Below are 25,097 nucleotides of genomic sequence, written 5' to 3' on the forward strand. Positions count from 1 at the left end.
ACCGGAAGAAGTCATTTTTGTTCCCAAAGTTTTTTGGCATAAGAATTTTTACTAGCTTTATACAACAAAATATTCGTTAAAGCGTAGGTTATTCAACCTGAAATTTAAAAATAACAAAAAGGTTCTGAGCAGTAGGTACCCATTATTACAGCTGTAGTCATAAAAAAAATGAGGCAAATACTTAACGTCATTGACTTCACGGGATAAACTATTTGTAGCAGCCAGTTATTATAACTTCAGGTACTACTTCATTAAATTAGTCTGTGCTTCATCGAAACAAATGTTTGAATATAAAAAGATAGAAAAATGTTATGTCCTTATAACTGTAGAAAACATGACATCTTTAGCTTTATCTCGCTTTCCGTTAACGTGCAGCATTGCGTGCATTGTGTAAAGTCCTGAACATTTCTGCTATGGTTGTTTTTGTGCTGACAAACGTGAATTTTTTTAAATTTAGGGCTTAACTTCTTGTCAGCAGCGATGTTTTTGTAGATTGTTGCACGCGACCTAGACTACTAGAACAGGACTCGGCCTTGAAACAAGTGCGCTGCATTTCGGAATGTGTGGTTCTGCATTGACTCACCTTTGAGAAAAAAAATCGATTACCTACTTTTTCAGGCTCTCTGTTCACTTAGGATTCCACCATGATAATTGATTACAATAAATGCCTCAGGATTTGTTAATGATGTGACAAGAGAAATGTTGCCTACTTGCTAATGATTATTGGATATCGTATAAGTATTTGCTGGATTATTGAGTTCTAAAAACGCGTTTAAACCTAACTCGCTATATCTAATCAGACACTTCACACACATTGCTATTAATTTTTAAATAAAATACACGTAAATATCGATTAATTTTTAGGGTATATATATTACTGAAGTCATGCACGCTCTTGGGCTGTCACAAATGTTTTTGTCCGTGCACAGACTCATTGTACTAAGGCTCCTGAGGAACGTAACTCGGTGCTTGTAATTGCGCGCGGCAGTCTCGTAACACGAGGTCATGGGCGTCGAGATGCCGTCGGCTGCCAGGTGCAGGGGAAGTAATTACGCTCTAACGTGCAATGATCGTCTGTGTTCGTTTTGCGCGCGGCGGCTAATCAGAGACCCCGGTAAATGGCCTAGGAATTGGGCTGGCATTCGTTTGCCTCGAGTGCGACGGAATAAATGACCACGATGGGATTGGTGTAGTCTGGCTGGGATCGTATATTCGACTTCCCCGACCGCGAGTCGGGCATGACCACAGACCACAGCATGCTCATTGGTCGTTTGAACGGAACCGACTCTCCTTGTTGCATTGCTTGGAAGACAATTTCATATTGTAGCTATAGGGGTCGTGATTTATCTTAGAAAAATTCGTCTGATTGTAAAGGCCCCCACACACGTTCAATCCGAACTGTCAGTTCGGACTTATCAATTGGATCTTAATAGTCGGAACGGAACAGTCGGAATGGTCGTATGTGAGCAAGGACGTTGGAATGATCAGTCAGAACTGATGGTCTGACAAACTCATGGCTTCCCATCAAATCTGACTTTGGGTTTGAAAGTCCTCAGTCCGAACTGCCGTGTGTGAGAGCAGCATATCGCCAGACCAAACAATCTGTCCATTAGCTGAGTGTCGTTGCAGACATATTTGTTTATACGCTTTGGCTAATTTGCAAATATTTTCCCCCTTTCCTAACTTAAAGTGCAACTGAATCTGCAACATTTAAAGTTTCTTCCACAAGACTGATTGTGTGTGGGGAAGGGTTCAGTTCAGTCCAAACGATCAGTTCGGACTGTTCGGTCCTAACTGAGCCCTGAACTGATCGTTTGTGCAGAGGGTCTCAGTTCAATGCAAACTCAGTTCGGGCTGAGCAGTCTGGACTGATCGTATGTGGTGGGTCGCCTTTAGGTCTCTATGCGTATGTCTACAAAATATCCTCCATACTGGCTTTGTCCGGTGTGGAAAAGCTTGAAAGGCTCTCGAACTGCTGTTGTGTTCTAGAACGTCCGTTATTCGTCTTTAAATAACTGCGTTTCGTCGAAAAAATCTCTTCCAACCAAAATATAGCACATGAAAGTTACAGTGTTTCGTAAAGCATGAATGTCCGTGTAAGAATCCGAACCCAGTATTACCGCGAACGCTATTTTATAGTGATGTAGTTGTAAATAAATTGGCAAATATCTGTAATTTCACATTTGAAAGACGTGTTCCCGGTGTGATGGTGATCGGTGTAGAGAGGAAGGCACTCGGCGGCGCGAGGTGCCCTCGTCCCGGGTTAGGGGCGCGCCAGCTGCCCGCCGTCTCTGGAGAGCGTGCCCCACACGCGTTCCCACGGCCCGCCCCTCCCCCGGGCCCCATTGTCGGCGACACGCCCGTGCACTTGCTGCTGCCCGGAGCCTCCTCGCGCCGTCGTGGTTGGCTGACAATAAAGGTCTTTAGTCCGGCACGTTCAGAACGCGGCCAGGAGCGCTAGTCTGTAGGTTTGCTTGTGGGTGCTTGTATGTCATATATACTGCCCATATTTTGTCATGTATAATAAACGGAAAACTCTAAAATATACAGAGTTGTACATTAAACATATTTTTGACGATTCCATTTATCAAACCTATTTCACAGTCACGATTCCGCAATCGCAAGCGGCCCCCCCCCCCCCCTCAGTGTGGGGCGTATTAATTCCCCGGGGGGGGGGGGGGGAGAACCAAGCCCATTAATACAGCCATTCCGGATAAGATATTTTGCCGGATTATCGGCGATATCAAAAATGTGAAAACATGAAACTTAAAAGGTGAAATGTAACCATATATGATCTGTCTCACAAATGGAGTTAGGAATTGTCAGTAGACGGCACCTTTTAACCTCACCGTTGCCATTTTGTCCTGCCCAGAACATTGCGTAAATGGTGCTTGATAACGTCTGATGATGGTTAGTAAGTATGAACTAGATTCTCCATCGTTAAAAAGTCACTTTTATAAAAAAAAAGTTTTTTAAAATTGTTTTTACAATACAAAAACTATACTTTAACCAATGTTTTGGGCGTCTAACTAATATGGTGCAACAAGTAGCCGAAGGAAAAACGGCTTCACCCACTTACCATGTAATCATACAAACACGGCCACCCTTGGGCCACACATAGATTGCAGTACAGAGCGAATGGCTCCCACTGTTGCCAGATTGATACCACCTAGCTTGTTAACATTATTTTTTTATATGTTTTTTAACTATAGTAAGTTTCAGCATTTGTTTAATTTTTAACTTTTGTTTAATTTTGAAGAACATAAATTAGTGCCTATTAACAGTATTATCGTAGTTGTGGTCATTCTGACAAAAATAATTAAATGCTAAACACTAATTATTATTTCACAGGAGAAACTATTTGTAGCAATCGAGCACTATTAATAACAAGGCAGTCCATAATATCATGTTCTATGCTCAGAGCGAAACTGCTAATATTAAAGGTTACATGAAATATTTACAAATAAAATAGGATTCAAGTTGGTTACTTTCATAAAAAGACTCCTTAGAAATAATAATAATAAAATATTTTATAAATTGATTAAATACAGCATGAAAATTATTTACAAAATTCTCAGTCCAAATTTATTTTTGTAAAATGCAATGTTTCAGGTACATTTAAATAGATTTTTATGATATTACATAATTATTGTGTCTAAAGCATTTGTGCTCTCTGGTATATTTCTGGCAACAGAGCACGGCGAACAAGGTCAGCGCTAGTGCAGAAGTCGTGCAATGGAAATCTAAGGATGAGACCACAAATCACAAGAAGATACAGGAAACACTGCGACGCAATATTTACCTGACTTCCTACGAATTGTTGATAACTGTAACATGTATCATGCGCCTGTCGATAAAGTTTACTACACAATAAAAACAAAATTCAATGCTTATAATATAGTGCAGAATTTATTTAAATTTCTTTAAATAAAACAATTTCAAGAAAAATATGAAATTAATATTTTACTTGCCTTTAGGGGAGACCGGGGCTAGTTGCAACAGGGGCAAGTTGCAACAGTGGCTCTAAATCATTAACCGATGGTAATAGTGTTGCACCACTACGGGAAGGAAAGGAACCACACGTAATCTTAATGGTATTAGTTCGACAAGTCATAAAGAGATCGCGCTTGGCTTCAGTCGTGCACAACATTCCTACTGTAGTCGCGAGTAAACTCACGCACGGATTACTTAGCTGCTGTTGTGTTGAATGTGTTTGTCGAAAGTTAATATATTTGTACTTCTGAGGGCAGCTTATAGTGTTGTACTTATCTGTATATAATGACAAATGTTTTATAACAACGCCTCTAAGTGAATGGCGGTAAGTAAATTCAAGTTGTATATCGGGGCTAGTTGCAACACATGTTGCAATTTACCCCAGATATCATGGATAATTTTTTAAACGTTAAACATCAAGTCATTTGTACTTCACTCGATTTCAACGTTTATACCGATATGTTCGCGTTACATTAGACCACGTATGTTAACTAACATAATTTGTTTTTGTAAACTTTTAGGGCTTCACTCAACTATTTTTTTACATAAACATTGTTTTAATTCATCTTAGAAGTTACGAATATTTGAAACCAAAGCAAATAATCGAGAACTAGAATGCCGCAATTACTGTTTATAATATTTATGTTTATAAATGTAATAATTATTTTTAGTTATTATAGCTATTATTTTCCCATTACAGTTACGATGAGAACGTATAAGAAGAAGACGAATCGAGGTCAAACACCACAGGATGTCATGGAGAGGGCAGGTAAACTTGTTTTAGCCAATCCAAACGCCAAAGATTGTTCCGTACGACAGATAGCAAAGATGTACAACATTCACTACTCTACACTGTCAAGATACATACAAAAACTTAAGAAGAAAAACATGGATATAACAACAGAACAACCTGAATTCAGTTTTGTCTCAGGGGTTATCTACAGCCGCGGTGTGTTTTCAGTGCCGAACAAGAGTGTCAATTTGTCGAGTATCTCAAACGTAATTCGGAAATTATGTTTGGGCTAACACCAGCAGAAGTGCGCAAGCTTGCATATTAGTGTGCACTAAAGTTGGGATTACAGATTCCGGACCCTTGGAAAGTTAATGAGTGCGCCGGTCCAGATTGGTTTTCCGGTTTTATGAAGCGCAATAATGAACTGTCTGTCAGGCAGCCTGAAGCCACGAGCCTTGGGAGATGTACTTCGTTCAACATGCATAACGTTTCCGAATTTTTCAATAAACTATCATCCGTTCTCACACGTCATAATATTTCAGCCTCCCGAATTTACAATATGGACAAGACTGGAGTGGCAACTGTTTTGAAACCTGGCAAAATAGTTGCTAAAAGGGGAGTCAAACAAGTAGGATCAGTAACTGCAGCAGAACGTGGAGAAATGATTACTGTAGCGACAGCTGTATGCGCAATAGGAACAACTTTGCCACCCATGTTTATTTTCCCTCGAAGAACTTCAAAGATCATTTTATACGCGATGGACCGATAGGTTGCATAGGTACTGGCACAAAATCTGGTTGGCAAACAGAGGAAACATTCATCATATTTATGGATCATTTTGTCTCTCTCACGTTACCATCTCCTGAAAATCCAGTGCTTTTGCTTCTGGACAACCACTGTTCACACATAAGCTGCCAAGTCATAGATTTGTGCAAAAAAAGAGGCGTAGTTCTTCTTTCGTTTCCTCCACACTGTTCCCATCGCTTGCAGCCTTTGGACGTTTCAGTTTTTGGACCTTTTAAAAGGCGGTGTGAAACGGGAATTAATTCTTGGCACAAAATAAATCCCGGCAAGACTCTAACCATATTCTATTTGCCAGCAATAGTGAAAGATGCCTTCTTGCACTCTATGACACCAGCAAACATTACATCAGGTTTTCAGAAAACTGGTATTTCGCCTTTCAACCCTAAGATATTTTCAGAAGAAGACTTTGCCCCTGCTTTCGTTACTGACCGACCATATCCACACAGTTGTCAGACAGGCATGCAGGGAAGCGTTTCTTCTGAACCTGATGTGCATTCTGGACCCAGCATTATTGAAACAAGTGCTGAAACAAACATTCTTGCAATACCTGGTCCAAGTGTTTCCATTCAAGAGATTGTGCGTCCTTTCCCAAAAGCTCCACCTAGAGGGGAAACCTCTTGCAGAGGGAGGAAAAAAGGAAGTCTGCAGTTCTCACTGACACTCCTGAAAAGAGACCGATTGAAGAAGAAAAATGTAACAGTGAAGAAAGGAAAAGGAAAAAGGCTGAAGCTGAAGAAAGGAAACTACATGTAATCAATAAAAAGAAAATTCAGAAACCTTCACAAAATGACAAGAAAGAAAAAAGGAAAGCAAATTGTAAGAAAGTAACAAAAATAAAATTAAACTTTAAAGAAGTTAGTTGTAGTGAAGAACAGGACGAGATGTGTTTAGTGTGCATGACAAAATACAACAGGAATAAAGAATGGGTTCAATGTACATCTTGCCAAAAATGGGCGCATTGGTCTTGTGCAAGAAAAGACCCTATGTATGTGTGAAACGACTGTGAAACAGATGATTCTGATACATGGGAGTAAGTGTTGCAAGTTACCCCAGCTGGTGTTGCAACTTGCCCCAGGTCTGGGGCAAGTTGCAACACTTACATCACCATGAATACATAGCTCTAGATTTTAATACTTAACTGCTTTCTATGTTCTGGCAATGTTATGTGACAGCTAAGAGTTTCTAAGAAAACATTCCCTTTATTATAGTTTGATTTCTATCGAAACATAAATACTACAATGCAAAATGTGAAAAGTGTTGCAACTAGCCCCGGCCTCCCCTATACTCTACAATGTATATTTTATAGATAAGGATAGAAAATGACAGGCTTACGAACGAATAATGCATAATAATAATAATAATAATAATATTTTCTGAACAGACCAGTAGGACAGACATGAAAATAATAGTTACCAAATTTAGAGTGTGTAATGCGATTTCCCTCAGATGAACTTATTTTATACTGGACTATTAAAATTTGTAATGGTATTTTGTAATCACTAACTAAAGAATCCGTTGCTTTCTGCTTCGAGTGTCGCTGGTTGTAACAGCCGGCGGGTCCTAACCGCGCCACACTGGCCGCCTCTGGCCACGCCCCCTCTCAGGGCTCGTTACTGCCCCCCCACCCCCCACCCCGGGAGCTCGTCGTTATTAAGGAGACGATGCCTAATCTCACGCTGATTCGCGGCACTCGGAGCCGCGCGCACCCACCAGACTCCACCGCCGCCCACCGCTGATGGTCTCTCCCTGATGGGCTTCATAAACTGGAAGCTATGTCTTCGCTTTTTTTCCCCGCCATATTTCATTTTTCGCTTTTAACAGTTTTTCTCTTCGACAAATAAGGCCCGGAGACCGCCTTTGTTTTGTACCTTTTAGAGGCTTCTCCTCTTTCGTGTAGCTTCCCCTACCCCCTCCCCCCCAAATCGCTACCATGGGGGGGGGAGGGGGTGTTCATCGCAGGTGAGGCTCCATCGCGACTCGCGATCAGCGATAGGCAGGCAAGCCGCGGCTAGCGAAGCTTGAACTCTCGCTCCTGACACGAGTCGGCCCGGTATTCAGGCGACGGACTGGATCTCACAGGCCCGGGTATCATCGCGTGCGTTCGCCACTGACAGGATTGACTGCACCTTTTGTTTCCATATAAATAACATTTTCACTGGACCATTCATGGGTATCCGACGCATGAACCCAGTTGAGACAGTAACAGGAACCCGCATGATTCAACAACATGCGATCCGGACAGGAGGTAGAATGTAGTAGCAGCCAATCATGGAAGTCACTGGTTTTGTTTGTGTAGGAGTGTGTGGAGCTACGCACAATAGCGTGGAATTTTCAGCAGGATGTTTCCGCTATATGTCAAGATTCCAAAAACCGCTACTACTGCGATTGGACACACCGTTGTCACACACTCTGTACCTAGTGGACTATCCCGAAAGAACAGCCAGTGCCAGATGAAGACTTGTCATGAACCCAGCATCTAATCGAGAGGTGTGTGTGGTCTGTATAGCGTGCAGTCAGCAAGCCTGCAAGTCTTTCTGCTCCAACCTTTTTGTTTGTACTGCGAGCAAAGACCAGCTGGAGATGTAGTGTAGCCCTCACGCGGTCCGAACGACTCGCAACGGAACCGTATCCACGATAAACAGATAAATGGCCGCAATCAAGTCGTCAATTTGCGTGACCTAATTCGCATCTATCGTTGCTTGTATCATTCCGTGTGCCAGCTGAAGTGATCTATTAGGGACACTGCCATTTACCGTTATGTTTGATTTGATCGGCAATCTTGCATTAACTCAACCAATCATTCCTCCACGCTTCTCTTTCAAGTTATTGAATTGGCCATACAGAAAATATTTGTCATTGAAGTCCTGGATGGACACTTGGTGACGTGTTAAAGTAAGTCCCATCATAAAAATGATTAGACGAATGTAAGTTTCCTAGTTACAAATTAAATCTGGTTTTAAAATATGCCAAATGTATTATATATCCTATGCTGAGTCCTAAAATCTACTTCAGAATAAAAACCAGATGAATTCACGTACGTAGCATTATATTTATATATTTGTAGAATTTGAGCATACAGGTAGGCATTCACAACTCAGATATATTTAGTGACACTATTATTGTGCAGTCGGTCAGCTTTATGGTTTGCGTTCTCCAAGGAGCGACCTGAACAACGCAGACCAAGAGTATTGAATATTCTAGCGTGTTCGCGGAGTGAGCTCGAGAAACCTCGGAAAACCTGCTAGTCGGACCGAATCCAGCGACTAGCCACATCGCTCGTAACCCCCCCTCCCCCCTTTTTTTCCCCTCTTCTCACACAAACAGCTTGTTTGTTTTTGAAGCCATGTTTTTATTTATTACGCACCTCGTGTAGTTCGCACTCCCGAGAGGTATACTCGAGCAACGATTTCCCGATTACCTAAGGAGAAGAAACGCATAGGTGTTTGTAGGTCAGCGTGGTGGCCCAGAAACACCCCGTGTGTACTTGCTCGATGTCCCTCAGGCGACCAGCGAGGCTTGATTGATGGACTCGCCACGGAGAGGTCGGAGTTCGCCCGGTGGTGGGGGGGTTGAGAGGCGATGAATCCACTCGTGGCGAGGCCACGCCCTCCAGGACTTCGTGCGGTGAGTCAACGTGGGCGGGGGCCGGGCGAGTGTTCCCAGGCCGGAGACAGCGCGGTCCGGCTGGTCGCTGGTGCAATGGCGCTGGGTCGTGACCGCGCGCCTTTTCCCGGTTCCAGCCCCGCGGCTGAAGGCCGTCTAGTCCCACCGCGGGATGCCCTCGCTGTTAGAAAGGTTCGCCTTAACTCTGCAAACAACACTGGCTACAGACTGTCCAGGGATCTTCTTACACTGCCGGGAAATGTACCAAGTCACAATAATCATCTTCAACCTTCAACAACTTGTCAAGACACTCTTATTCCTTTCCGTACATTTAACCCTATATCGTAGGATTTCGTTTGTCAATTTCTCGCTTTAAAAGATTTTCATGGTCATAACGCCATACAGCAATGACGTATTTCAATAAAAATCTTTTTAATCAAACTTGCCCATTGCAAGAATCATCCATAGCTCCACTGCTAAATTAACTCCAATCAAACACAATTTCACATCCTTGCAAAATTAAAATTCTTAATATATGCTATTATTTTTATTTGCCAAGTATGAGAGCTGTGGTTTTTCCGATATAATGCTTAGTTGATTGTGATACTTTAAGTTCTCACAAACCAAAATGGCATAAAATCAAGGGGTTGGGGGAATTCCTTTCGGCACAGCCTACAGGTGCTGGTAGCTACGAACTATTTCTTTTTGAACGTTCTGGAAACTTCTGAACATTTTGAGAACTTACTGTAGGTACATAATATCCTGTATATTCTCAAATTCTACAAAATGATTTATCAAACATTTTCTCATACTCCTAGTAAAAAAAAAATGGTTTCGGACAAACGTTTTAGATACTATTTCGAAGGTTTACAATAAATAAGAACGGATTTGATAATGTGTTCACTAAGGGGATATAATTTTTCTTTTGTCCTTCATTTCCTCTCTCTTCCACCCCTTGCTTGTCGGGCATAAAAATTATTTCACACAAAAGTTGTATATCATATTATAAAGGTTTACAATAAATTATAAAGGATTTAGTAATGTTCATGGTACAGAAGCTAAGATTTTTTTTCTGCCTTTGTTTTTTCAACCTTTTTCATCAAAAATTGTTTCATACAAAATATTTAGATAATATTTATAGATTTACAAACAGTTCGAACGAATATGATGATGTGCCTATTAAAGGATTTATGCATATTTTTATCTTTTAACCCATGTTATTTTCACTCCTTGCATTAATGGTTGATCGTATTAAAAATTAATTTTAAAAAACGTTTTTGGTATTGCTCAAACGAGCTATAATAACTTCATACATGTGCGTTGGTTGTGTGTGTGTGTGTTCCGTGGCATCACCTGTCCCAGTCTCTGCGACAGGGCGGCCTATAGAGTGTTCCAGCTGAATTGAACATGTAATCAACTGGGTATTGAAGATTATCCTTGTCGACACAACTGCAATAAAATAATTAAAGCGACAAATTTTCTATAGGTATAAGAAGTTTCATATTCGACTTTTTAGCTGACTGGGAAAAAAAAACTACGTAGCAAAGATTTTACTGTTTATATATACATATTGATCTTCGTTTTGCTTCAGTAGACAACCACTTAGAAAATCATTTGTGAGACAGTGGAAAGCTAAAAGGTTAATGTATAAATTTTTGCACACTAAATATGCAACTGTTAAAATTTGCGTAATCGGGGATACTTGACGGATATTCTGTCAAAAAAATCTATGATGAGGAATTAACGCGAATTGGCCTAACTAAAACGATGACACGAGAACGTATTGATCTAGCATCATTTTCAGTATTTGTAGTGTAATCAAATGGAATACTTAATTGGCCTTTTATTTCTAAGTTGAGCACACAAAAGTAAAAAGATTGACCCAATCTACATATTCACGTTTCTTTAAGGTTTAAGTGATACATACTCTGACAGCATTCAGTTTGTTCGGCTCATAATTAATATTTTGATATGTAATGGGAAGGACGCAAGACGCGCTAAGCTAAGAAACGTAGCTTGGTTCTGGAAGTGAATCTTCTGCTATCGGATCCAGTGTGTGCCGTCATTGTCTCAGGAGGTCCCGCTATCGGCGGTGTGACGTCACTCCGGCGATGCGAGCGTCGGGCGTGGCCCGGGCTTGAAGCCCTGTCGTGGGCGTCGCCTCTCGACCCCGCCGCTAATTGCCGGCCTGCGTCCGAGGTTCGTGTTCTGCTCGTGCGTCCGGGTCTCCGCCCGCTCCTCTCCTCTTGCAGTTCTGCCGCCTGCTTTTAATTGATGCTCTTTTATTTTCCCCCCTCTCATCAGGGGTCCAGGGACTCGCGGTCGTAGGTCGTCATGTCTGGACGCTCGCCAATCCTCCCGGACTCTCCGTGCCTGGCTGAGGCGCATGGTCCGCCGCCTTGCGCTTCGCGCGCTCTTAGTCACTTTGAAGCTTGCTAAGGAATAATGATTCATCGTGAAAGAAAATACAAACGCTCCAAGGCGAGCCACGTCGAGTATACAAGATGGAGTGTTATCACCTTAGATCGTTCCATTGTCCTCTATGTGTTAGTACGAAATTATTATTTATTTCGTTTATTGCTTCCACTTTTTTCTTTACTGGGTTGCATATGATTCAGTCACACTGTACTCTTCTCAATATTCTCCCCATATGTGTCAACACAATAATAGTCCAGTTCGGACGGCGGCCCGCGTTGATTCGGGGTGGCGAATTCCGTCGTCTCCCACCCGGCTGCCGGCGAGGTCCCGGCGGGCGCGGCGCGCTGGTCGCCGACGCATGCGCGGCACGTCCTGCGCGTGGGAAGCCCGCTCGGGTCGCACGTGAGCGCCTTGCCGGATCGCCGGCGTCTGCCGTCCTCCCAGCTCGGCTGCCCGCTCCAGGGACAACAAACCCACACTGTTCGCGTTACTTCTTGGCTTTATGCGAGGCACCACACACTTCTACATTAACAAACCGATAAATCTCGGGCGCAATTCTGTAGGAATTACAGGGGGGGGGGGGGGGGTTGTCGAGAGTTTTGATCGTGGGTTTTAACTGACACAAGTAATCTCTATAGATAGAGTGCGTGTATTTTGTATATTTGCTTATATGCTCGCCATAAGCAGAAACTTTAAATATACATATTTTTTTTCCCTCATGAAACAAAACATTGTGTACACGTTTACGTTAATCACGATTTTACAAGCGCAAGGCGGGCACCCTCTGTGGGGGTCTGCTTAATACCAGGGGGGGGGGGTGGAGGGGGGTTGATCCCCGGATTCTCGCCCATGGTTGGACCATATGTATTTTCGTTTTTTTTTCTTCTTTCTTTTTGACTTCCTGTGTTGCAGGGCGCGTCTAAGACCCACGATCTAATGAAAATGTTATTCAAACCTTTAATTGTATCCATTTTAGTTTGCTAATAATTGTAGGAATTTTGCAGGCCTTTGTTCATAACTTGAATGGCTCATCATCATATTTAATTGCATTTAATTTGTTCACGTTTGTATCCATAATCATATCAACTTAATTGTTATCCCTCGCGAGAAATAATTAATGTAGTTTGATCTGCATCAGTACTAGAAAATAAACGCGTTAAAAAATTCTGTATGCCATGATGACGATCGATTTATAATCAAGTATGTTTAAACAGTTAAGAAGGGATAGTGTTGATTCTCGCTTCTTTTAAGTAATATTATCTGCCTATTTATTATAACGGTGGTTAAACTGTTTTGAAGAGCCCTACAAAATCTTCCGCGTTCCAATTTTGCAGTTCACGTTTTGTACGTTGTCCCGTCCCCCGGCGAAACAACCCAATGTTTTGTGGACGTTTTAGGAATCATGCGTCGCCTCGCTCGACGTGCGGCGCGGTCGTAACTCAGCGACCCGCCCCGGGCGATTGTTTCCGGCTGTCGGGGATGACGGACAGCCTCGCGGCGTGCGGGACCGGTATTGCCCGTAATGGACATGGATATCATTTAATTTCCGACGCAGGCTCGAGCTGCAATTAACGAACGGCCATGACTGCAACGCACGAGTGGCGAAGGAGCCGGCGAGGAGGTCGCAGTGTTTTGTTTTTTGTCATCCCTCCCGGTTCGTCATCGTCTCGTCAGAACCTCATACCCCCTCCCCCAATCCTACTTCACTACTCCTTCTTTCCCCTACAGCAGAGGGGGAGGGGTGGAGTTAATTTTATGTGTGGACCGACCAGGGACTTTTCTCTTGGTATACCTGCCCGCGCGGGCACTGCCCAAGTCGTGCTGGAATTCCGGATGAGGTTTCTGGTTGCTGGGGCGGGGAGGAGGGTAAGAAAGGTTTCCTCGGCCATCACAGGACAAGAAAAAAAGGTAAAGAACCGCCGCCAGCTACTCCCGTCCGCGATAGCTCTTCTCAGCCGGACCAGATACTCGGTGGTTGTAAACGCTGCACAGGATTCTTAACGGCCGCTGTCGCAAGGTTACTAGATGAATTGCGCTGTTGCGTGTTGGAAATCCACGTGTTTGATACAAACTGTTTAAGGCGGTAGTAGCGTAAATTATTTTGTTTCTAATATTTTGTGTTTTTTCCCCCACATGATTTCTAATAAACTCCAAAAAATAACCACGTTTACTTGTTTAGAAAGAGGCTTTTTATTATAAAAAATTCTTATTAAATTATTTTTAATAAATTAAAGGTAAATTTTATGTCAGTCCTAGTATTTACTGAAAGTACACAGAATCGGATGTACAGTTTTGTAATAGCAGTTCGTCTGTAGCTTTCGTCTTTCATAAATAAATAAAAACTAGATTTCATTAAAACCCTGAAAAAATATAAGGTTCCTGTGGTTTTTGGAAAACTAATATGGTTATTTATTATGAATAGTATACAAACACTGTTTTTGAAGATCAAGACTGCGTGCGAACGGTTAATCCAAAACTGTATATGCCACACGATTCCATGCTCTTAGTACATGCTGGAGCGGACATAAAATTAACCCTTAGTAAAACCCATTAAATATGTGCTTATTTAGTAGAAAAAATCGTTTTATAAACAATTAATATAGTTATATAACGAATTTATTTAAAATAATGTGCAAAAACACGAAATACTTATTAGAGCAAAATAATTTAAGACATTACCCCCTTAAGACCATTTATTCACGACTAACACAGTCAAAAGAATTTTCATACGCTTGTACCAGAAAATGCTTTCATAGATAACAAGCAGAACATGTACCTAGAGAGAGCTTATTTGTTAGTTTTATTTAACTCTTTTGCAAGTGGCGAAGTGAAGACGACAGACCACACGCTTTTTCTCACACTCAACACATTAGGAAATCAACTACAACTTATTCATCTCCAAGAATTAAAACATTTACATTACAAAGGTAAAATAGATAATATGCTGGAATTAAACAAAGGTTAAAAAAAAAATACCTGCTGCCAATATAAGAGACACAAATTCGGAAATGGATGCATACCAGTCGCACACATTCACACACAGGTACGTGTAGTAGCTAAATAGCGAAGTGATGGGGCTGAGTGGATGCTTCTCCGCTGTGTTCGAAGACAGCAAGTGGAAAACCAGTAAAACAAAAATTATAGAAGCAACAATTTTTTGAAAAAAATTATGCCTTTTGTTGTTGGTTCTTCCATTTATTATTGTGTATTAAAACCTGTCTACGAAGCACCATTGATTTAAAAAAAAATACCCAGTTCGAATGGGTTTTCACAAACGAGAAACAATGAGACGTATTTAAAAAAATGTGTACGGTGACTAATCGTTACAAACTAATGTTATTTTTTTTTCCCAAGAAATAAAGTTGCATTGCACCATGCACATATGAAATGAGTGTAATTATGAAAAATCCCACCCTCTTCGCCTTTTTCAAGGTTTTGGGCATAATACTCCGTTGCTTCTGTAGATACATAGAGCATCAGTGATTTTACAAAGGATAACTACGCCTGTTATATAACTATCCAAGCATAATAACTAGAGACCTGCAAAATTCGCGGATTCAATGACCTCCAGGATAGACTCTACTACACTCTACACACTCAGGAAAATGCCACCTATTCATTGGCTGATGACTTGTGAGTCGTCTCGACCGAGTGTCTGTGATTCGAAACTTCTTTGAGCGTGGGTCTCTAATTGGCCCTCATTACACCAGATTAACAGGGAACCAATTGCAGAAGCAGCGATAAGGTATAATTATTTGAATTGTAGCATATCACGAAATGAATCCGCGAAATTTGCAGGTCTCTAATAATAACAAGCGGATGTGATAAGTGTTTTATGAACTAGCGTGAGGGGCAGGTACACTTGGGTGAATTAATCTGGTGGCGGATTAAACTTCAAGAAACCTGTTAACTTTTACAATGTCTGCAATTGGATGAAAGCTCTACGACACGCGGCGGAGAGCTCTGAACCAATGGAGAACTAGTATCAAAAAGTCAGACCGAATCACGTGACTCTCATGCTAAGCATTTCACTCAGCGGACAGCCAACGAGTTAATTATGTTGGCTCGAGAGTTATTCCAGCATTACGTTAGTTCACTGCATCCGTGAAATTTTCCAGTAAATAGTTGATGTAGGCCTATATATTGACATAAAAGGAGATTGACGAAACCCAACTCAAGTAAGCTAACTTCTCGGCAGAATATTCGTTTTAGGACTGCTCTCGGTGACAGTTTCTGTCGCTGGGGTGTATTTGTGTTGGCGAGGCGGAATGATAAGGTCGACACTCGCTGGTGCTTTAGCGCGGTATCGCTTCTAAGGTCAGTCTTAAGTTGACCTGCAGGGTGACGCAGGAATCAGCAACTGCTCGCAGGAAGAGCGGAATTTGAGGCGGCAGTTATGTCGTCAATGTATGTCTGTGTTCATCCTTAAGGACGAAATTTCTAATGAAAAATGTAAGAACTATTAACTTAACCCGTGTAAATTTTTCTGAACTGTCTGATTTCATCAAGGAGTCAATAAGACCTATTGAAACCTATTAAGGCTTATTGAAACTGAAAAAAAAAACCCCTTGCTGTATTTTAAAGGTAAGAAATAATTATTTCATACAAATGAACAAAATGTTTAATACTGGTAAATACATATAAATTAATACAAAAATGCAAGTAACATAAAAATACTCAAGTAATACAAATCGGAAAATTTCCAATCTTTAATTAAAATTTGATTTTCATGTAGTCAACATGTGAGGTGTCTCCCTCGAACTGCCTCGAATAGTTTCTTCTCCATCGTGGACTTCGCTTTTGAAAACAAAACTCTTCACTGCGAGCAGTGTATGTAGCAACTACAGTAAACTCTCTATTATCCGCGCATGCTACGAAAAATACAACACATATGTAAATCTGTATTTTATTACAAGTGAGCAAATTTGAACTCTACTGACTATTGTATTGTGTGCAGTATACAGTAAAACGCCACAGGCCTTCTCGGAACTCACGCAGTAGGCTGGCATGCGTTGCTATTTTTGTCTCTGTCGCACTTTGTTTCTAGTCGTATGGTTGAGCACTTTTATGTTCACATTACTGAAATTATTCAGTAAAATACTAAAATTTTAGCATTATTTAAAAAATTTTTTTTTACTGTTTATTGCAAATTTTACTGTACATAAATTTTTAGATTTTTAAGTTGAAATAAGGTTTCCTTTTTTGTTTCCCATTTTTGGCTCTTTTGCGGATTATCCGCTATTTACACTATCCACGGTGGCCCTGCCACTTAATTTCGCCGATAATCGGGAGTGTACTGTATGAGATTAGAGCGGTAACCATCACATTATATGGAGGCGAAATGAAGACAAAGATATGATGCAAGTAGCTTGAGTGCTTTTAAGAATCTGTACCGGGCGTTTCATGTCTAAAAATGTTGTTCTCGAAACACGCTTTATAGCCATTTCTACTCTTCTAAACATACAGTTTTTAAAAAAGTAAATACTGAAATATAGCAACTAATCAGCCCTCAGTGAATCCTTTAATAATTTTCGTAAACAGACCCCTCTCTGATAGCTTGAGCAGTTTTAAAATCGCGTGGAGTTTTCAGAAGCTCTGCACACCATATGTGTGCCCAGGTCATGTACTTAGTGCTCAGGTCATGATACTAAGTGCCCAGTGGACGGGCTCCTTATATAAGTTTTTTTTGTGCAGCGCTGATAGTTGATATGTAGCTTGCAGATGGCGCAGCCAAGGTCGCATGTCTCGGTTCAGGAGCTAAGAGCGGGGTGAGAGGTGGCACTCATGGACCGGGACTCGGGCTAAAAGCAACCTCATTCACGTAGAGTGAATCATTAAAAACTTTCATAGCTATATACAATAACTTTTGTGTTAGTTTGCGTAATTTAATTAGGTATCATCAATTAGTCCGGTATGGTCTAGTGGCTAGGATACCTGGCTCTCACCCAGGAGGCTCGGGTTCGATTCCCGGTACCGGAATTTTTTTTTGTATCTATATTACTTAAAATATATAATTACTTTTTTTTTAACTTAATGAATTTGACCTGTAAACGCTATTTGATATCATAATTCATGCCGAATTCTTAATAATTTCTTTCAAATATATTAAAAATATTAATATAATATGACATTACCATTCCACACCGAAAATAAAGAACCAGGTAAATAAAGTAGACAGTGATATTTGAGGTTGGTCCCGACCTAAGGTGGCAGTCACGTGCACGATCAAATCAGTGATCGGTATCAGAATGGTTGCTCTGCCTACTGTGACAAAAAAACATTCTGATGGGTCGCTAATGATCCCGGGCTTACAGGGATCCAGAAACCACACGTCACCTTCCGTCGCTAGCTCGGATCCCTGTCAGAACAAACGCAAGCCTGGCAAGGGTGATGGATTTACTCCCGAAAATATGTTTTTCTTCTCTTTTTCAACTAGAATAGAAGCAAATGTAACAGGCTGGATAGTTATATAATAGTACATATCTACACTCATAACTGTAAGGTAAAATTCTACGAATGCAAAATTGTATGTCTGCAGAATCATATGTAAATTAGTTGCAGATAACAGTAATTTTTTATCTCCGAAACATTTAAGTTTCAAAGTAAATTCACCAAAGGAGGTTTTTTTTTGTTTAGTCCTGCAGTTAATTTCTCTCTCTTTTATTGTCTCCTAACGTAAAGATTACCAAAATCGGGTAATTAATGATTATTTCCATCAAAATCCGTACAGACAGATGATTAATTTTCGCGAAACGATTGTGTGTTAAAATACTGTAACAACGTCTATGTTTCGTGATTGGTTGAGATTTGTGTGGAAGCAAACGTGCCATGAGAGGCCTGGTCAAACGAGGCAATGACTTCTCTAGCCGTCGGCCGCCAATCACAAGGACGAAACCGCAGTTTAGTGAGCTTTCAAATTTTTTCAGTAAAAAAATCCCGACCTCGATAGTCGGCCAGTTGGTACACATTTATTGCATAGATTTCAGCGATGTCCTGTTAAACCATTCACGAACTGTACAAATGTGCGGTTCTGTAAGGTCGCCTCGTCGTGCTTTGTGCTGCGACTGTCGACTGTCGGACCGAGTCCATCCCCGGATCGGCGGTCGTCAGGAGTCCGTGTCGCGGCCCGCAATGGCCGCCCAGGCGTGACTCGTGTTTGATGTTCGAGTCGGCAATCAGCCGCGGTCCCGTAACTCCGCTCGGCCGTGGGACTGCGGGGAAGATCGCTGACTGTCCCCGCCACAACCCTGGACCACGAGCCACGTGGTCGAGGCAGCAGCCGAGTCCAGCTCTGCACAACACAGATACCGCATATTCTTCCCAACACTGTACCTACCCGGGCGTGCAGAGCTTCAGGAAAAACCACTCGATTTGAAAACTGCCCCAGACATGTGTGTCTGTTTACGAAAAGCATTTAAGAATGCGCTGACGGCAGATAAGTTGTTTTGTTTCCGTATTAAGTTTTTAAACTGTATTTTTTTAGAAGAGTTTAAATGGCTAAAACGCGTGTTCTCAGAGTAATTGTAAGGCATGAAATAACCTTATTGATTCTTGAAAGGACATAAGGTATTTGTTTCGCACCTTTATCTTCATTTTACGCCATATAATTTTATGGTTAACGCTCAAATCTCATTTTTGTCCTATGCACGACGAGAAGACTGCGCGCCTGTTCAGAGCTTAGCGCTTAGAGGCGATACCGCGCTAGAAGCACTAGCGAGCGTCGCACTTATCATCCCACCTTACTGACACACACGCACCGCTGACTAGGTGGGCACCGTAATAGAGAATTGCTGTATAGAAACCAATTGAGGGGTTTGCTGCAAAAACCATTAAGTCCAGAATTGTACGTTTTGAGAAACAAAATTTGATGAATCTGATTCTTGCTCCAAAAATATTTATAGGGTTCATTGGCTACCAGTGTCATTCAGATAATGCTAAAGATCTGGTTCTTGCACCAAAAGAGTCGCGCTGTGGTTTTCTGTATTACGCGCACACTAAGTTTTTTATAGCAAAAGTGGACTATTGATTCTTACAGCAAACATCTTATTTAATAGGGAATTACTTTATAGAAACTAATAAATGAAAATTGCTGTATTGAAACAAATTAATATGAACTGGAAACTAATACATAATATTTTCATTTATCGCCTGTCGCCAAACGAATCCGCGATACTATTCAGTCTGTACTTGTTAATTAAATATATATTTTTTAATTTCTATGGTAAGAGTTTTAAACCTTAGAACACCTTATCCCGCAAAGAAAGCACTAACTCGCTAAAGGCATGCCGGGAGGAAGACAGCGTGTCAGAGGAAAATAACGAGCTCATTGTCAGCTTAAGAGATCGAGCTCTCAGGCTCTCACCATTTTTCCTGTGTGTTCCTCGAGCGAGAGCGGGCTGACAAAAGGGCGGACGCCGTCCCGCTGGCAGGGCTCCCCGACACTTCTGTTGTCACTGGACGCATGGCCCGAGGGAGGACAGCCCTTGTGTTCAGGTAGACGCGCCCGGACCATTCTTCTTGCTGACACTTGCTGTGCGATTTACTGTCATCCGGCACCGGAACTCTGTTCCTTTACGGAAAATATTGACGACGTCAAACAAACAGTAATTCTGTAAGATTTATGGACGTTCACACGCACACACACACGAAATATCAGCGTGTGGTTGAATGAAAGGTTTGCACTCAACGCATATTTTGGTTTTTACACGTGAAGAATGTGAAACAATAGTGAAAAATGGTACTTGTGGGACAGCAGAAGAGACAACTGAAGGAGTCATATATTTTAATTATTATATATACAAAAATGTTCTTCCGGTACCGGGAATCGAACCCGAGCCTCCTGGGTGAGAGCCAGGTATCCTAGCCACTAGACCATACCGGACTGATGCATATTGGATAATTAAATTACTTAAACTAAACAAAAGTTATTTTATATAGAGATAGACTATTTCCTCTGTGGCGTGACCTGCCGGCCGCTGGTCCGGTGGTCATCGCTCCTGGCCGCAAGCTCCGGGGGCGACATCCCGCGCGGGTCGCCTGAGCGCCGAGTGTTTGGGAGCCTGCTGCGATACTTTGCGCACATAATTGAAGCTCTCTGTGTGAAGTTCCACATCTAACGAGCGTGGTGGTCGGCAGGGCCGAAGAACTGGCCGCTCCAAACACCTCTGCGGGCGGTCATTCGAGAGTCATGAGTGTAAACTACAAATAATGCGGGAGACCTCTCGCAGTGCTGATCTAGCGCGGTGTCGCCTTTAAGCGCAAAGCTGTGAACTGGCGCGCAGTCTTCTCGTCGTCCATAGAACAGCTGTGAAATTTTAGCGGTGACTGTAACATTATGTGGCATAGAAAAAAGGTAAGGTGTAATGCTAGCCTTTTAGGCATTTTAACTCTTATAAAAATAGAGTTTAAAAACTTAATCCGAAATCAAAAGTACTTTTTGGTCCTCAGTGAATTCTTAAATGCTTTTCGTAAACAGACCCCACTCGTGTATCTTGATTAATTTTGAAATCGCGTGGTTTTTCCTGAAGCTCTGCACACCGTATGTGTGCCTGGGCAGACGGCGCCCTTAAATTTACGCGCGAACACAGGTAATTCGAAATTTTTCTAATATCGTAGTAAATTTACAGGAACTGAGTTTAATTATTTTAAATTTAATCTCACTAGAATTAATTATCTTGGATCGTTAACCAAATATTTTAAAAAAATTGTTAAGTATCCACCACGAATTCCTTTTTTTTTTTTTTTTTCAACGTGCAGTGTTCACGTTGTTTACATTGGAACAGTTGAATGTTTACGTTTTGTAAATTGTAACACTGAAGTAGAAACATTCGTACGAAGATCAAGTTTCTGTAAGTGTAGAGTCCTCCGTTTATGTGTGTCTCGGTCTTCGATAAGCCCTACGTGAGTGACAGAGGGAGTTGAGTACCGGCTTGACTGGGGCAGAGAGGCGGGCGAGGACTGGCGTGCCGAGGCGGTAGCGGGGCCAACAGGCGGACCCGAGCCTGGGGTATCTCCCCTCGCTCTCCGTCTGCCTGCCTCGCCCGCCCACTCCGTGTCCGCACTGGACTCGCATGCCACAGTTCAGCCGTCCTGGTTTCCTGAGATCTTCCCACTGGGTGTCCCTCACCGTAGACCGTGGCCGAATAGACAGTCCGCTTGTCGTGCACAGGGCAACTATTGGACTTGAGCGCTGACCGTAACATTATATTGCGGAGTAATAAAGATAAAGGCGAGTCCCTTGAGTGCTTCCGAGAATCAAGTGTTTCATGCCTAAACTTTTTTTTTATGGAAACACACGTTTTAGTCATTTACACTCTTCCGAAATACGGAAACAGAACTACTAATTTCGCCCACAGCGTATTATTATTATTATTATTATTATTATTATTATTCTATACAGACAACTTCCTGGTATTTCGAGCAGTTTCTAAATCACTTTTTATTTTCATGTTAAGTTCCGCACACCGATTGTGTGCCCAGGTCGGTGGGGCGACGAGAAGTAAAGAACAAGACCTATATTTGATCTCCAGGTTGGATGGAAGTACCTCAGTTACTGATGACAGTTGTAGGTGTGTGATCGGCCCAGCCCCTGAGAGGCGTGTCCACCGGACACCCGTGCTGGAGTCCAGAGCGCCTCGTGGCCCGAGCTCATGTGAGGACAAGGAACCTGTTCCGGCCCTGCATTCCTCCGAGGCTGGACGTCGCGGACTGTCGACAACCATTACAAACGACCGCGAGTAGGACGAATAGCTGGGAGTTCCAACCACTTATTAATACATTCTCGTCATGCTGTTGTTGTCTGCTTCCACATTCTACCTTCTGTCCGGATTGAATATGGATTTTCTTATTTTCTTATTTTCCTGTAATTCAGTGCGCGTCAAAAACCTACGAGCCAATGAAAATGTTATTCATATGTATAATTGTATTCGTTTTAGACTGTCCCCAAATGATAACGTGAGTTTTACAGTTCCGTACTAATTTCTTCACAGAAAGCATCTAACAACTACACACACAAATGTTTGGCCGGTTGATTCATGAGACACCGGAGTCATTAGTGACGTTGAGGGGCAAGGAAATTAGGATGAGTAGTAGTACCTCGACCTAAGGTCACATCCGCCTCGTTTCCGCCAAGGTGTAGGTAATGACTATTAGACGCCATGAAACCATGGCTTTCACGACCATTTCCTAGTAAATAATATTGGCTTGCGATTGCGTGGATTGTAACCTCATTTCCTTTTGAAGATGCCTGCTGCAACGCACAGCGAAACGTCGGTGAAATCCAGGACTTGGACGTGGTTTAACGTCGTTAGCTGAGATAGGTTATCAAACGACCTGCTGTGGCGAGGAGAGCAGTCATGTTGTTTCCCGGCGCGCCCCACCTGTGTGACCCGAGAAGCAGGCTGGGCTGCCCCGGAGCTAACAAGCCGCAGCACCGCACTGGCTCATGGCTCATGGCTCGTCTGCGTCGCTGCAGGCCGCCAGCGGCTCTCCGTCACCGCCGCTCGCTCAGCCCTGCTATCTGATCCGCGGCGACGTCTGCGGGTCGTTACGGAACGAGCTCGTGCGCGCCATGCCAAGGTGGCCGTTACTCTGGGCAGGGTCGGTGCAAGGTAAATTGGCGCCCTAGGCGAAAAACCTTAATGCCCCCCCCCCCCCCCAACCTGACACCCCAAAAAAATTGTCCTTGCCTCAAAATACATCACGTAAGCCTAATATTTTGTCAACAATGAAATGTAAGCAGTCTTGTGTTTTTTTCTTTTTTACTTATTACAAATCATAAACAGGTCACCGTGGACTTTAAATAATTACTTATATCAATATAAACATTCCAAACTGTTACTGCTACAAAAATCCATTTTCATCTAGTTTTAATAATCGTTAAACATATTATATGAGCTGTTATGTGTCGTGCTGCGCCGTCCCCAGCTACTTGGCGCCCTAGGCGGTTGCCTAGTTCGTCTATATGGACGCGCCGGCCCTTGAGTCGCCACACGGCGTACACGGCGCGGGGTCTTAACGCGCCTTTTACAAACCGTTCAAGATGTATTAACTAAGAATGATCGCGAATAGCATTCAAGAGACACTGCACTTGTCCGTACACGTTTCGTCTTCAACGTGATTTTTTTTTGGACAGTGGGAAGGGTTAAAACCTGTTTTTTTGACTGTTTTGAATATTCTAAACACAGCATTGTAAGTAGTATTGGGAAGTGAAGAGAGTCCTTATCGTCGATATTCCATCTTTAAATTATAGGATTACCGATTGAAGGCTCGTAGAGGCGGGTTACCGACTCGAACACTGCACGCCAGTTTAGTGCCTGGCGCGTAAAGGCGAAAAGACGTATGATGCGCGAGCTGTGTCGCCCTTAACGTACACGCTCTTTTAGAGCTCTTGCGCCCAGCCAGGCACTGCCTGCGTACGAGCTTACTTAGTAAATTCTACTCAGCTAGAAGTAAGCGTGTAAATTTCGAGGACACGCCTTTAAAGTTTTAACTGCTAGTTCTAGAATATTTTTTTTTTCAACGTCTTTCCGTGGGTGATCGTCCAAGCCAGTGACGTGCGAAAGACACATTATACCTTTTGTCCTTATTGTGTATGGTTGTGTCATACAAATTTTAATTGTTTTCCTATTGGCTTGTATTTCAGGGCGCATCGAAGAGCCTTGATCCAATGAAAATGTTATTTAGATGCATAATTGAATCGATTTTAGACTGTCTCCAAATTTTAACGTGGAATATCCGCTGGTTTTCTACATATAACAACAGCAACTGATAGACCAATCTTATTCAGGTAATACAAGACTGAAATTTTCTTTTCCAATGACGTCAGGCAGAAAAAGAGTGCCATCAGCCACCAAAGCTAGATTGCAGCAGAGCTGTGCCAACAGGCAGGCGGTTGAGTTGGGGCGGGTGGTGGTTTACCCAGTAAGTAAACCTGAGGGGGCAAAGTATGTTGAAGTTGTATATCTCACAGCACCTCTTACGTCCGGGTTTGAGTGGAACATGTGTTTAATATTTTGTGATAAGTGAAGTAAAATACGTAATGCGTCAGTTCGAGAGCTACATGTACGTTTCGGAGTAGCATCTGCAAACAAAGGCGCGTGGCATGGTTGTATGTTGGTGCTGGCGGATCGCACGCTAATGGTGCAGCCGTGCGCGGCAAGACTCTACATCACCATCAGTATAATGTGAAGGCTGAGCAAGTGACGACTGAGAAGCTGTTCTTCAGTAAAGACATGGACCCCGGGTGCGATTTACGCATTGGACGGCTTATTTGCCAACAGAACCGTCATAATAACGTGTCATGGCAGACAGTGCCTAGTTGGTGCGTCCTTTAGAGGTTATAAAATCTCGTTATCGCTTTGTTTGACCCCATTTAAAATGCATTTACAGTGGTTTGATATTTCGACAAACATAAACAGGTACAATACTTTTGCTGTAAACGATGAGACGAAGCTACTCTTTTTTTGACTTCTCAGAGGCAAATAAACAGTTTTCTTTACCTTAGGATTACAACGCACCAAATTCAAGAAAATGGATGTACCCCATG

At 42.3% G+C, this 25,097-nt stretch overlaps 1 protein-coding gene and 2 non-coding genes across 4 annotated transcripts in view; 2 read left to right on the top strand and 1 right to left on the bottom strand.

Moving 5' to 3' along the window:
- The window catches only part of LOC134538449 (neurogenic locus Notch protein), a 321,837-nt gene that overhangs the window by 78,555 nt on the left and 218,185 nt on the right, over nt 1–25,097 (top strand). The gene's annotated exons all lie outside the window — the stretch shown is intronic.
- Trnae-cuc (transfer RNA glutamic acid (anticodon CUC)) lies at nt 17,459–17,530 on the top strand. Its single transcript has one exon. It is a non-coding gene; the product is annotated as a tRNA-Glu (tRNA).
- On the bottom strand, nt 20,361–20,432 carry Trnae-cuc (transfer RNA glutamic acid (anticodon CUC)). Its single transcript has one exon. It is a non-coding gene; the product is annotated as a tRNA-Glu (tRNA).

Source organism: Bacillus rossius, chromosome 1 (genome assembly GCF_032445375.1).
Source record: "Bacillus rossius redtenbacheri isolate Brsri chromosome 1, Brsri_v3, whole genome shotgun sequence".
Classification (NCBI taxonomy): domain Eukaryota; kingdom Metazoa; phylum Arthropoda; class Insecta; order Phasmatodea; family Bacillidae; genus Bacillus; species Bacillus rossius.